This window comes from Rhipicephalus microplus, chromosome 3 (assembly GCF_043290135.1).
Source record: "Rhipicephalus microplus isolate Deutch F79 chromosome 3, USDA_Rmic, whole genome shotgun sequence".
NCBI classification, from domain to species: Eukaryota; Metazoa; Arthropoda; class Arachnida; order Ixodida; family Ixodidae; genus Rhipicephalus; species Rhipicephalus microplus.
The window spans coordinates 215,218,658-215,232,741 of NC_134702.1; positions in this window are offsets into that span (position 1 = coordinate 215,218,658).

Genomic DNA, 14,084 nt, shown 5'->3' on the forward strand with positions numbered 1-14,084 from the left:
TGACGTGCGTCTGTGTAACTACACCATCTGGCGACGAGAAGGGGGAGATTCCTAGGTATCTTAGACACCGTGCGTCTCGCCTTCTGAAGAGGGGCTAAAGATGTCGAAGTTTTGGGAATTCGACTCTTACGTTGAAGGTGGTGACGAAGACTTAGATTCGTATGTCGAGCATTTCGAGCATTGCTGGGGAGCAACGCGAATTGAAGACAGCAGCTTGAAGAAGCCCGCGTTCATCACTGCCCTAGGAAAACGCGCGTACAGGACCCTGAAGGAATTGCTGTTGCTTGCTAAACCGGATGACAAGTCTTTCGAAGACTACGTCAGCGTCTTGCGGGAACACTACGAATTGGGCAGCCATGTAAATTTGACCACTGACACCAGCTAGAGGGTCAGTCAGTTTCGGCGTTCACCGTAGAACTGCGACAAATGGCAGGCAAGTGCGCGTTCGGAAACATTTTAGACTACGCTCTACGCGACCGGTTCTTGGCGGGGCTCAGCAACCCGGCCATTAAAGCGACGCTGCTGAAAAAGAAAGCGTGTAAGCTTGAAACGGCGTGTGACTTGGTAAAGGCCACGGATCTCACTCAAAGGGAGTCGCAGGGCTTCCTATCGCTGGGGGGCAATGCACAAATAAATTAGGCCATCCACGCTGCCAGCATGAAAGGCCGTGGATGGCTTATCGCCATAGGTGCAGCGATAAGCACCACGAAAGTGACTGCAAAGACCGGAAAGCTCGATTTCACTGGTGCAAGAACACAGGGCACTGTGACGAGTGCAGTACATTTTAGGTGCAACATGGATTTATAGCTAAAAAGAGCACGAAAATGTGTGTGGTGCGCTGCGGCGCCGCTCTTGAGGGAGCGGGAAGAAGACGAAGGAGGTTGGAGCGCTCGAGATCAAGGCGGGTCGAGGCAGTCGGACAGCAGAAGAGAACAAGGTTTGCGACGGCTGCCAGTCCGTTGCGACACCGAACCTCTAACGGGTGGACTCAAGGCGAACTTGAAGGACAAGCAATGCAGGGCGATGACAGTGCAAGCGTCACCATCGAATTCCCCGAATCAGTTCGTAATTCCAGGGGCAACCGAGCCAGGCAAGCTGAGGCCTAGCTGTGAGACTGGCCTACCAGCGTTCCAGGGTGGTCAAGCACGCGTCTGTCTAGCGATGCTACAGCGAAGCGGCCATCCCAGTGACTGTCGTGATAGCAGCACCAAAACCTCAAGGTGACACGGCGACACGCTGGATCATCTTGTCGACAGCGACGTATGAATGGCTCAAGTGCAGTTTTGAGGTAAATAGCTGCGCAGTGTCAGGGTCGCGGAACCATGTGCTGTAGCTAAAGAAGCGTAGAGACTATAGCGCCCCAAAATTTTAAGGTAAATTGTTTTAGTGTATACCCTTTATAAATGCCTGTCCAACTCGTATAAACGTGCTGTCGTTGTGTACGTCGCATCTCTTGCCGTTTGGGCACCTCGTTCCACACGAACCTATCACAGCACTTAGAGAAGCTGTTCATCAAAAAGCACGGCAATGCTGTTAATACGCTCAAAGTGCAGAACGAGACGGACCACGTACAGCTCTTTCAAATCAAAGTAAACAGACAAATTCAGCGGCGCTTTTTGGTGGAAGTAGAAATCGCTATGCATCGGGTGAGCATACAAATAGATACCGGTGCAGCCGTATTTATTATCAATGAGCAGATATACGCTCGATTGCCACAGAAGCCAGCGTCGAGAAAGTGCCTTTTCAAGCTGAAAATTTATGGCGGCACGCCACTCGAAACAACAGGGCAAGCACACGTGTGTGTTGAGTATGAAGGCGAAAAGAAAGACTTACCGGTGGTTGTCGTTGTCGGAACTCAACCATGCCTGCTAGAGCGCGACTGGCTTGCTCAGCTCAAGCTTAACTGGGGTGACATTTTCAACGAGCAGGCAAAGCAAACGGTAAAAGTCCTGCTGTGAACGTATCGTGACGTGTTCAGCTCACAAGTGGGTTTGATTAAGGGCTATGAAGCAAAAATAGCCTTGATGGAAAATGCTTGTCCAGTCTTCTGTCAGGCTCAACTTGTTCTCTGTGTGCTGCAAAATATCGTCGAACAGGAAATACTCGCGCTCCAGGAAAGAGGCATCTTGCAGCCTGTCCTGCAGAGCGACTAGGCCACACCACTTGTCGTCGTCACAAAGACTGACCACGATGTGAGATTGTGTGGGGACTATGAAGTAACCTCAAACCCTTCCATAAAGACTGTTCACTACCCATTACCACTTGTAGATGACATTTTTGCAGTCCTGGTTGGCGGCAAAAGTATTTACTGTGCTTGACTTAACTACGGCAAACCAACAGCTTACCGTGCATGATGATTCCCAGAAGTTGCTTACCATTATTGCGCATTTTGGGTTGTTCAAGTGTTTGCGCATGCCTTACGGTATAGCAAAAGCCCCGCCAATTTATCAGTCTGTGATAGACGAGATGCGCAAGCGACGGGAAGGAGCCGTGTGCTACTTGGACGACGTTCTCATAGCAGGAACACCAATCTAGGAGTGCCACACTCGAGTTGATGTTCTTCTCGCAAGGTTTCAACTCCATGGAGTAGGAGTGAAGCAAATAAATAGAACAAATTAGAAGTATTTAGGCAATATTATTGAAAATTCAGGCATGCGTCATCGCACAGAAAAGGTTGAAGCGATGAGAAGCACTCCAGCTCGCACAAATCAGACGGAGCTCGAGGCTTATCTGGGAATGCTTACATTTTGCGCCAAGTTCATTCTAAACATGTCTAGCAAGCTCACGCTATTGTATAACCTACCGAAAAAGAATGCTAGGTGGCATTGGTCAGTTGAGAAAGAGCGATGCTTCCAAGAAAGCAAAAAAATGGCTAATGAGCAACGAGAAATCTTCAACGTTCCGCGATCCTTTGAAACCACTAAGATTAGTGGCAGATGAATCTACCCACGGAGTAGGAGCGGTGCTTTTTCATGTTGTAAATAGTCAAGAAAAGTCTATAGCGTATATATCGCGCACACTAATCAAAGCAGAAACTAATTATTCTCAACTGGAAAACGAGACATTGGCTGTTGTTTTTCGAATAAATCGTTTCCATAAGGAATCCTCCGGCCGTGAATTCACGATCTCTTAAGATCTGCCTCTAAAACGGTTGCTTGGACATGACAAACGAATATCCACCTCAACAGCAGCCCACATACAAAGATGAATGCTTTTGCTCGCAGCAAATCGCTACACGCGGCAATACCTGAAGGGTAGCTCGGTGGCTACCGCTAACGCGCTGTCATGTATCCCACTGAAAAACTTCATTGACGCCAGTGACTACGTCCAGTTCTTTTCGGTGACAGAGAAGCTACCTGTATCAACCGATAAGGTCTGCAAAGAAACTAGCCGTGACCGAGTATTGTCCAAGGTGTCGCTGTAAAAGAGGCACGTATGGCATTTTAAAGTAACAGAAGAAGCTCTTCTGCCTTAATTTTCTAGCTGTCTATCGACAAGGACTATATCAAATGGCGCAATCGGGTACTCCTACCAAATTCTTGGAGATGCTTGGTACTGAAACTCTTCCACTAAGAGCACCCGGGAGAAACACGCATGAAAATGTTTGCGCGAAGTCATGTCTGGTGGTCTAATCCAACTGAGAACATTGAGAAAACTGTGAGGGAGTGTGCAAGCAGCCAGTTAACTCAGAATGCCGCTCCGCGCTTGCCTAATACTTCGTGGCAGTGGCCGACGCAACGATGTCAGAGACGTCCTCTCGACTTTGCGTACTGCAATCCTCACTGGTTGCTTGTGGCTGTGGACAGTTTCTCGAGATGAATAGAGGTGATCTGCATGTCTGTTACAACTGTGGTCATAACGGTGAAGAAGCTACAAACTATTTTCGCGGCTGAAACGCGATGACATGACCCGCGGGCCGTTGTCAGTCCGCAGTTCGTGTCATCCGAGTTTGCAGCTTTTCTCTCATCCAAAGAACGCCGCCACAAGACGACACCGCCTCATAATTCAGCGTCTTGAAAAAACAGTCGAAAGATAAAAACGAAGGAGAATTTCGAAATTCATTGTGCATCGCGTCGACCACATTCTCTTTCACTACCGGAACACTCCATCTGCTGCAAATGAAAAAACCCCGGTCGAGTTGTTTTTGTCAATGACTCCAAGGACGCGGCTAACGATTGTGCACCCTGAGCTCCACAACCGCCTTGAAAACCACGACTGACGGCCAGCCCAGCCGCCTGCTTCCCTCTGGCGCGAGTTCAGAGAAGGTGGCAGGGTGTGGGTAAAAGTAACTAGACCATGCAATTCTGCATGAATGGTTAGTGTTATTATCAGACGAATCAGCGCATTGACATACGTGGTAAACATAGAAAATCAAGAGTGTTTCGTGCACGCAGATTATCTAGTAGAGGCAACGTTTCCTGTCACTGAAGAGCCGGTGATTCGCCATCCAGTGCCACTCCCAGAGCTCGGCAGCCACTTTCCAGTGAGCGCGTGGTGCCTGTTTACTCAACAATTACAACGAGACCTACCTTGCGAGAGTCTGCATCACCTCCCTCTGTCAAGCCCAGATTGCGACACATCTGCGACGACCCTAAATCAATGCGAGACCACCGTGAACCAAGCGTAGCTGATACGGAATCACCTAGACCAATCCTCTCCGAAGAAGCACACGAGAGCGAAGGTAGACCGAGTGCTGTGCCAACGCAGCAACATCACCGGCCTCCTTTTTTTGATATATTGTTGCACTTGAATACGCAGCAGAAGCGCCAGTGCCTTTTGGTTTTGTAACGGTGATGCACGCACGCACGGCCTCTATCAGCCGCCACTCTCGCCTTGGGGAGCAGCTGAAAAGTACGCGTTCTCCCGCCAGGGAGGTCGTGAAAACTCCAGCGCTAGTTCCCTGTGAGCTTTTGACGTCGGCTACTATTTGGAAAAGAAGAGGAGGTTTCGCTTCGGTTGCACAGTGGATACGCGGCCGTTGTTGGTGCCTTGAAACTCCGCATTTTTATATGCTTGTTTTTAAAGATGATAGTCTTTCTGGGGACCTTCGACGCAAAAATTGTGATCTGTCTGTCTATTTGCCTATTTGTCCGCCCTTAACAGTACCCTAACCGGTGCAAAGTGGCCAAACGATACTACAAACGGCCAACCCCCTTCGCAGCGCCCACCAATATTGCTCAAGGTTCAGCGTTCATACTTGTGCGATTGTCAATTAAAAAATCCATTATTGCGCATATCTGGGGCACCATAACAACACTTCTATATTCTGTGTGTAATTATTTTTACCAGAAAAGGCATACATACGTAATCTTAAGGACCGTAGCGTTTAAAACGCTGCGCTGCTCCATGCAACGCTTGCACGAAAAGGCAACTCTTTCCAACGCTTTGCTAAAACGACACGGGGGTGGCACCTACCCGTCGCCTTGCGTTACACACGTTATCACCTCAAAGACGGGAACGCACTCCACGCACTTCATTTTCCAGGATAACTGCTAACTCATGTCTCACGTGTGATACGACTTCATGCGCTCGTTCGCCTCCGCTGCAAGCTCGAGGCACTCTAACGCAGCGCCTCCAGAATACCATTCACCGATTTTCTTGCGCAGAACATGAGATAAACGTTTTGTTCACTCTCTCCAGACGCAAGACTATCGTCTTTTGACGACATTTGCGGTGTAACATGCAGATACAGGGCCATTTTTTAAGGCCGGAGCTCCTTTTAGCGGCACTCGTTCATCCCTCGTAGCAGTTGTACGATGTAACAAGTATAACGTTTTGACCTCCAAGGTGGTGCCGGTGGGAGCTTTCTTATGCGCGTTGTTGAACAATAAAAATAGTGCTCAATGTACACGCCAATGGCTGCTAATGAGAATGAGAGACAAGAGCATTCGGCTTTTAGTTAACGCGAACGCTGCAATCCCTATTAGCAGCCATTGGCATGTAGATTGCGCACTATCTGACAAGAAAGGGTTGCTACGTTATACTCGCTAGGTGTAACCTCCTTAGTTTTAGAAAGGTTTAGCGAGTGCTGAGCCGCAGTGCCATGAATACAATGAACTAGTATATACCATGAATTAACTCGAGGTGGTTAAAGGTGGGAAGTAGAGACGAAGCGCAAGCCGTAAGAAAGTAAAAGCCGAATTCCCCTGTCTCTCATTTCCCATTAGCAGCCATTGGCATGTACATTGAGCACTATCTGACAGGAAAAGGTTGCTACGTTGTACTCTCTGGGCGTAACTTCCTTGCTTTTAGAAAGGTTTAGCGAGCGTTGGGCCGCAGTGCCATGAATACAGTGAACTACTATATACCATGAACTCGAGGTGGTTAAAGGTGGGAAGTAGACCCGAAGCGCAAGCCGTAAAAAAGTGTGCGTGTGCCACCTCTCGTTTAATCCTTGGAATGTCCGCTGGATGGCGGTGCTTCCATATGGAGAATATAGGATGAAAAGATGCGAGATGGTGGTACTTGGAATGTTGAATAGATGGACGAACGGACACACAGACACATGCATGGATGGACGCATGAACGGACGCAGGGGCGGATGCATGGACGAACGCAGGGTCGGACGCACGAACAGACGCACGCACGGATGGGCGGATGGACGCATGAATGGTCAGACAGACGAACGCATGGACGGACGGAAGCAAGAACGAATGGACGGACGAATGCTTCGCCCCACTCTCCATCATTCACTCCGTGGATATGCTCCCAATTTTAGTTCTTCGTTTCGCGCACTTATGGGGGAAATTGCTGGCGCCGTTATTTCATGCTGTTGTCTGAAAGTCGCGGCGAACTTTGCTTAGCGCAGGTATGCGAAGCTTGCTACGATCAGTATTGGGTTGCTTCGCCCCCAGCTCCAATAACAGTCTTGTTTCGGTTGGGGAGGCTCCTGTACAGCGACCGGTAAATACTACCATTGTTTCTCAGTCGCTCCTGCTCCACTTGTACATTAACCCAAAGCCCGTCCGCAGAGACGGCATGGTGCTGTCAGTGGGCCAAGACACGCGTCATGCTCCCTCATGAGGTGGCCACTCGAATACTTCCATGCCTTGACTATCGAGAAGCGCAGTGAGCATTTCTGGCTTGTGTATGGAGTAGTTGTCGTCCTGCATCATAAAATCGGCCTCTGGGAATGGTGTTCCAAGTAGGCATGGAACAAGAACACCGTCTAGAAGTCTACAGTATGCATCTGCCATGAAGCGACCGTCAATTCCTGCAAGGGGTCTCAGCCTTTCAGCGGTGACGGCACCCGAAACGGTTACGGCAGAACGACCACTGGCTGACATTCGATGCAGGTATTCAAGCTTGTACCTCCAAAAACAAAAGCGAAAAAAGACACGCATGTTGCCGGCATGATTATCAAATAGAAAGGATATCATTGGATTGAAGAAAAATTTATTCTGTTCTGCGTTTCAGTATTGTTGGAGGGATATTGACGGTAACTAGCTTTGCCTTCAAGTCTTCATAAAAGATGTAGCAAATGGTGCCGCTGTTTTTTCGCGTCATTTTACATCTCTGATGCGAAATTCTCGAAAAAGATTCTCGAAAAAGATTCTCGAAAAAAGTATTCATACCATGCTCAAAGATTCTGCCAGAAGGTATTCTCTATCAATGCCGTCATGTGCGAAAAACATTTCTCTATTTGCTAACATTTTGTTGGTGGGAATAGTACTGAGTCGGTTACAGATTTATGCCTGTCCTGTTACACTCAGCACACGTATCTTCGGCCCTAACCAATAATTCGCCTAAATTAATTCGCGCAATACCGCAGGTTAGTTATATTTCTATTGCATTCTATCGCGTTTTTATTAATCCAGTTCAGCCTTGGGCTGTTTATAATTAATAATAGTAATAATAATAATTATAATATTAGTATTAACCTCAATAGTATTCTCTCATTGGGAACCTAATTATCGCGACGGCCATGCTTACTCAACTTCAAATGCAGGTGTGTAATCGGGAATATCTTTTGGGAGGCACTTGCTGCAGGCCTCCTAAATTGCATATTTCAATTAATCGTTTTTGTTGAAACTAACGAAACCATTCGAATTCCTGAAAAGGGGGAGGGAAGGCAAGGCTGGGTTTAGGCCTGTTAAAAAAAAACGCCAGTCCTGCGCGGCAGGCGCAGCACGGTCACAGCGAAAGCTAGAAGGGTGGCCTTTCAGAACCTTTGCTAAACACTCTTTGGGTAACTGCTGCAAGCACACTTGTTTGATCCCCACTGCGGCATTAATGATGGAAAAATTAGGGTAGTAGCCCGGCATTCACTATGCTATTTTTCGTCATTCTTCTGAGAAGCGGAGTATTCGCTAAACTATTGCGAGGAATTTTGTACCAATCGTTCATGTAGTGGCTGACAAAGTTGAGGAATTGTGTCTGAAGTGTGTATGAGCCACATTTAATATCTGAAGAAAAACAAGCTTTTGTAATGAGTTGGAGCATTGGACGACCAACTCGTTACTCTATTCGCAGCTCGTTACTCTATTCGACGACTGATTTTACTTTCACTGTTTTAAAACAATTTAAAAGTCGTATTAACGCGATCATTTTCCCGACATCAAGCCTGCCTGAAGCACCTTTGCCAACAAGTCACAAGCACTGGAGTGACTGAGTGGTGGATTTTTGGGATCAGACCTTGGTTCGATCCCCACTGTGTCATTGACACTAGGTGTTTTTCTAAATGCGAAGCATTTCTTAGCTAACTTCGGCAACTTTGAGCGTATCTATCTATCTATCTATCTATCTATCTATCTATCTATCTATCTATCTATCTATCTATTTATCTATCTATCAATCTATCTATCTATCTATCCCTCTATCTATCTACGATGATGGTATCAATACCAAACTTGGTATGTCATAACATGACTATATTGAGAACATATTTGATTAGTGATAACTTGAAAATCATGACATAAATGTCATGATTTACATTTCATGGTGCTGCAGCTTTTGCGGTGGTTTCGTTCACATAGCATGTTGCAACACTGGTATGGTATGACACGAGTGGGTGGCGAACATAAGCGACAGACCCTAACATGAAAATCATGACATGCGTGTCATGCAACAACATTACTACATGCCACGCTCATGTCACGCTCATGCCACGCTCATGCGGCCGTTACGCTAGCGTCACATATACCAAATTTGGTATTACAGTACGTGAATGAATGACAAAGGTATGTGAATGGTGCAAACATGATAATCATGAGATGCGTGTCATGTAACGACATGGCTACAAGCCATGCTCATGATGTGCTCGCGCCGGTTGGTTCTGGCGTCCAACTATAAAGTGCTCGCGTTTTGCTAACGTAGCGTCGCTGTGTTCAGCGTGCGCACGCGTCAACGCTACATTGAAGTATATTGGGCGCTTCATGATGCGCTCGCGGCCGTTTTGCTAGCTCCACATATACCAAAATTGGTGTTAAGTGACGTCAATTAATGACGAGAGTATATGGCTGGTGCAAACATGATAATCCTGACACGCGTGTCATGTAAGACCATGACAACATAACATGCTCATAGCGTGCTCGCGGTCGATTCGCTAGCTCCACCTATACTAAATTTGGTATCAAGTGAAGTGAATAGAGGACGAAGGTAAACGACACATCCAAACATGATAATCATGACACGCAAGTCATGTACGGCATCATATACCTCCAGCTTGCAACGTTGTGCTGATTTTGAAATGATATATCAACCTTTCTCATTTGTGCTTCGCATATCATCGATTCCCACTGTACGTGTGATCTGCCATTTTTTTCTAATTTTTCGCGTTGTGGTTACAGGCACTGGTAGCTACGGCGTACAAACACAGCGCTGCGCGACTCCCGAGTTTGTTTTGATAACAGCTTTTGCTGTAAAAGTTCCACACTACCTATGAAATGAAAATGTGCTGATAGCTGGCAAAGTGGCCAAGGCATTTTTGATGGTACTTCAAGTAATTTCGATCTGGAATCGTACATCACATATTATCTTTCAAAACACAACCTAACACGTTTTCCAATTCGGTAAGTCAACTAAATGATACTTGCCAGCAGTTCTGGGGCCACCAGACTAGCTGCCGCTGGTCCCACCTTGTTGTAAAAGAGGATTCGTCTGGGAAAACGACCTTCGCTCAGTGGTCCGCGGCTCCTTGGAGATGCTGCCTTGCAACATTTCCGGTTTCTTTTCCTGAGTTAGGACGCATAGATTGTTTTTTTTGTCTCTCAATATCAGATCCCTTTCAGGCACTTAAAACAAAACAAACCAAACGAAATCAATCCTCAGCTTTGTACGCTAATCTAAGCATTATACTGGTATTACGGTACTGAAAAGAGGAACCGCTCAATTGCCAGAGGCGGGGACTCCTGGACACTGCGTAGCGCTGAGCGAAGCGGGCTTTCCTGCAACGCCTTCGTGGTTCTTCAGGCACTCTAAGCTTGCTTTACGGCAAAACAGGATAGGTGTGCTCCGGCGCTTTTGAATCAAAACAAATTCCTGCATCCAGGCAGCGCCTTTACATTCGAGCACCGTTCCAGCCCGTGGCAGCCACGCCACGGGGAGTCATGGCGCGAACCATAACGAGTGGTCGCGCGCTAGGTAGTTTTCAGGCGACCACGTGCGGCTTAGGTACCTAAATTCGCGAACATCCTTAGGCAGGTCTTCTGTGCCTAGGCGCTTTAGTCTCTAGCGGGCTGGCTGGAGCGGTGCGGGTACGCACACATAACACGCTGGCTGTGTTATGTGTGTGTCAGCGCTTCCTCTATTTCGGTGTTGCGCGGCGGTTTGTATGATTGCGTTATTACTACTTGCGAATATGGTGATGCGCGACTGCTGGCTGTACTTTCTAGACGTTAGTTTTGAATGAGATATTGTGCGCTCACGCACTTCAGTAAACGTTGTTACAGGGTACTTGCTGGATTTGGTCGCGATTAGACTGAAGGCTGCACTGTATTTCGTTAGGATTAGTTTACACCATGTAGCGTTCACTAATACCGGTTTTTCTTGAGAACGGTTGATCGCGTGCAACAACTTTGTCGCTGCTGCGCTGTACAGTATCGAGTTTGGCGTAGACGCTCTGACCGTAATTACAAATGTCTGTGGGACGCTGGTGGTATGAGTATAGCATTATTTTCACTACTCACACAGGTAGTCTAGGTATCATAAAGAACTGTGACTGCGATATGCCCTGTGAGCGACCACACGCAAATGCTTATACCAAGGTAAACCGTTCAGCTTTGTACACATTTGTGGCCCCTACTTCTTTGGCTTCTGCTCATATGACAGTGAAAGAAAAGAGCAGTCTACCAATTACACCAAAATTACGCAGAATAGGTGCATCATTCTAAAGCAAGACTCTAGAAAAAATAAACCGTCTGCAAAAAAGCACATTTACATGTGCGGCCTTGAAAACAAGCCTATTGCTCACGCTTTTCGCAAATTTTGTTGTTGGTGTTCTGCTGACATGAGCCACAGTGGACCACAGCACTATACATATATTGTATATGATTGATGCGTCAAGTGGTGACCTGTAAATTGCGATCTGCATAAGGAGCGAGTGTTTTGACTTCAGCGGAACTTTGGCATGCTCACTTTTTGCTTAAGACCTAGATGAAAACTTCGTCGTACAGTGAAGGTGTCGTCATCATTAGCCTCACTACGCCCACTGCTGGGCAATGGCATCTCCCATGATCCGTCAATCGACCCGGTCTTTTGCTTTTTGTTGCCACCTTATACCAGCGAACTTTTTAATCTCATCGGCCCATCTAACTTTTTATCTCCTTTCGTGCGTTTGCGCTTTCTGGGAATCTACTCAGTTGCCATTAGTCACCAGTGGTTATCCTGCCTACGTCCCCGGCCCATGTCCGTTTCTTCTTTTTGATTTCAACTGTCATATCCTTAACCCCCGTTTGTTTTCTGAACTACTGCTCTGTTGTCGTCTCTTAAGGTTACACTTATCATTTTCCTTTCTATCGCATGCTGCGTCATCCTCAATTTAAGCTCAACCATTTTTGTAAGCCTCCAGGTTTTTGCTCCATACGTTAGTACTGGCAAGATGCAGATGTTATATACCTTGCTGCTGAGGGTTAGTGGCAGATTACCATTAATGATTAGAGAATGCTTGCCGAATGTGATCAACCCAATCTTTATTCTTCTAGTTACCTAACTCTCATAGTTAGGCTCAACGGTTACTACCTGTCCTAAGTACACATATTCCTTTACAACTTCCAGCGTCTCTCCAACTATCTCAAAGTGCTGTTTTCTGGAGACACTGCAGCAGATTACTTTAGTTTTGTGCTCATTTATTTTCACACCTACTTTTCTGCTTTTCATGTGAAGTTATGTAATCATGAGCTGTAATTTGTCCCCTGAGTTAATCACGCGGCAATGTCATCAGCGAATCGCAGATTAATAAGATACTCTCTATTAACTCTTATCCCTAACTCTTCCCAAACTAGGATACTAAAATCCTCCTGTAAACACGCGATGAATAGCACTAGAGAGATAGTGTCGCTCTGCCTTACACCCTTCTTGATTGGGATTCCGCTGTTTTTTTATGATTGACTGTGGATGCACTGTAGCTTTCTTCCAGTATGTTTATGTAGGGTTCTTCGATGCCCTGATTCTGTAGTGCCTGCATTACTGCTGATGTCCTGTCGGAGTCAAACGCCTTCTCATAATCTATGATGGCTATGTATAGGTGTTGGTTGTATGTGAAGGTGTAGTGTCATGTGTTTACGGCACGCGACAACGTGAACATTTTGGTGCGTTCCACAGTGCAGTTAAGTACTATGTATTTCAATTGGTGCAACTTCCTTTCACGATCTAGCAGCATAGGCGTATCAGCAAAGGGGCCAAGGGGGCGTGGGCCCCCCCACTGAGAAAATTTGAGGGAGCGAAGCCCCGCCACCCCACTTTTGATAGTGGTCACTTTTGCTGCGCGCTAAGGAACCGAGCAAGTAAGGTGAAATTTTCTATCACTACAGTAATCACTCCGTTATGTTCTTACGGGAGAATGAAAATATAACGAGGCAATATTAAAACATTGTGAAATTTTAAAACATTTTCTCTGCGATGATTATCCTTTTAACCTCTTCGCGGTACGGGTCGCCTATGTGAAGCTTTTGCCTCTTGTGCTGTAGAATTTCAAAGCAGGTAAGCGCTCAACAGGAATACTATGATAATACATTACATGTTCATGCTTTTATTTTGATGTGACTTGTTGATGAAGTTACGGATGGGAACAAGCACACTTTTTAAAGACCGGTCAAATTAATAGCTGCTTCCGGAAAATAATTTTCTTCAAAAAGGGTATATCGTCCCCGCTGCGCTATCGAAACTGTGTCGAGGCGATGAGTGTGACGAAACGTCTTGGACGTGAAAATCGGGCTAAGGCCGCCATTTCTCCTTTAAACTGTGATTGAACTTCGTGGTACCTTAGAAAGTGAGTCGTGTAACCTCTGTGTATGCATATTCATATCAAAGTGCGCGTGCATCAATGAATTTCTCTTCTGATATATATATATTGTAAGATGGCGTCGAGTACACTCAAGACTCTCCTTTATTGACTCGAGTATGTGCCCCACAACCTAAACTTGACTGGTGATGATGAGTATGTACAGATGAAAAGATGCGACGCATAAATAATGCTCACACTTATTTTCCCCGCGCACTTGAGCGGCCAGCCCGGCCAAGACTTAGGCGGGAAAGATACGGCGAACAAAGGGTTTAAGACGTGAAACGTGTACTATCTCGGAGGCACGGTAACGACGGTCCGAGGAACCCTCAACGGGAGTGACAAGGTAATTGACAGAATAGGTTCGTTCACAAACAACGTAAGGTCCTAGAAAGCGTGACTGCAACTTTTCACACAATCCGGGTGTGCGAACAGGCGTCCAATGTAGTACTTCATCTCCAGGACGGAAGGTGACGTCTCGACGAAGTCTGTCATAGCGTTGCTTGCTGTATTGTTGACTGGCCTCCGTGTTGAGTTGAGCACGTTGCCGTGCCTCAGAGAGCCTGGAGACGAAACTTTCTGGCGTAGTCGTCGACGTTTTTGTCATTACATTGAAGAAAGAGGCGTCAATGGTGAATGTCGGCGC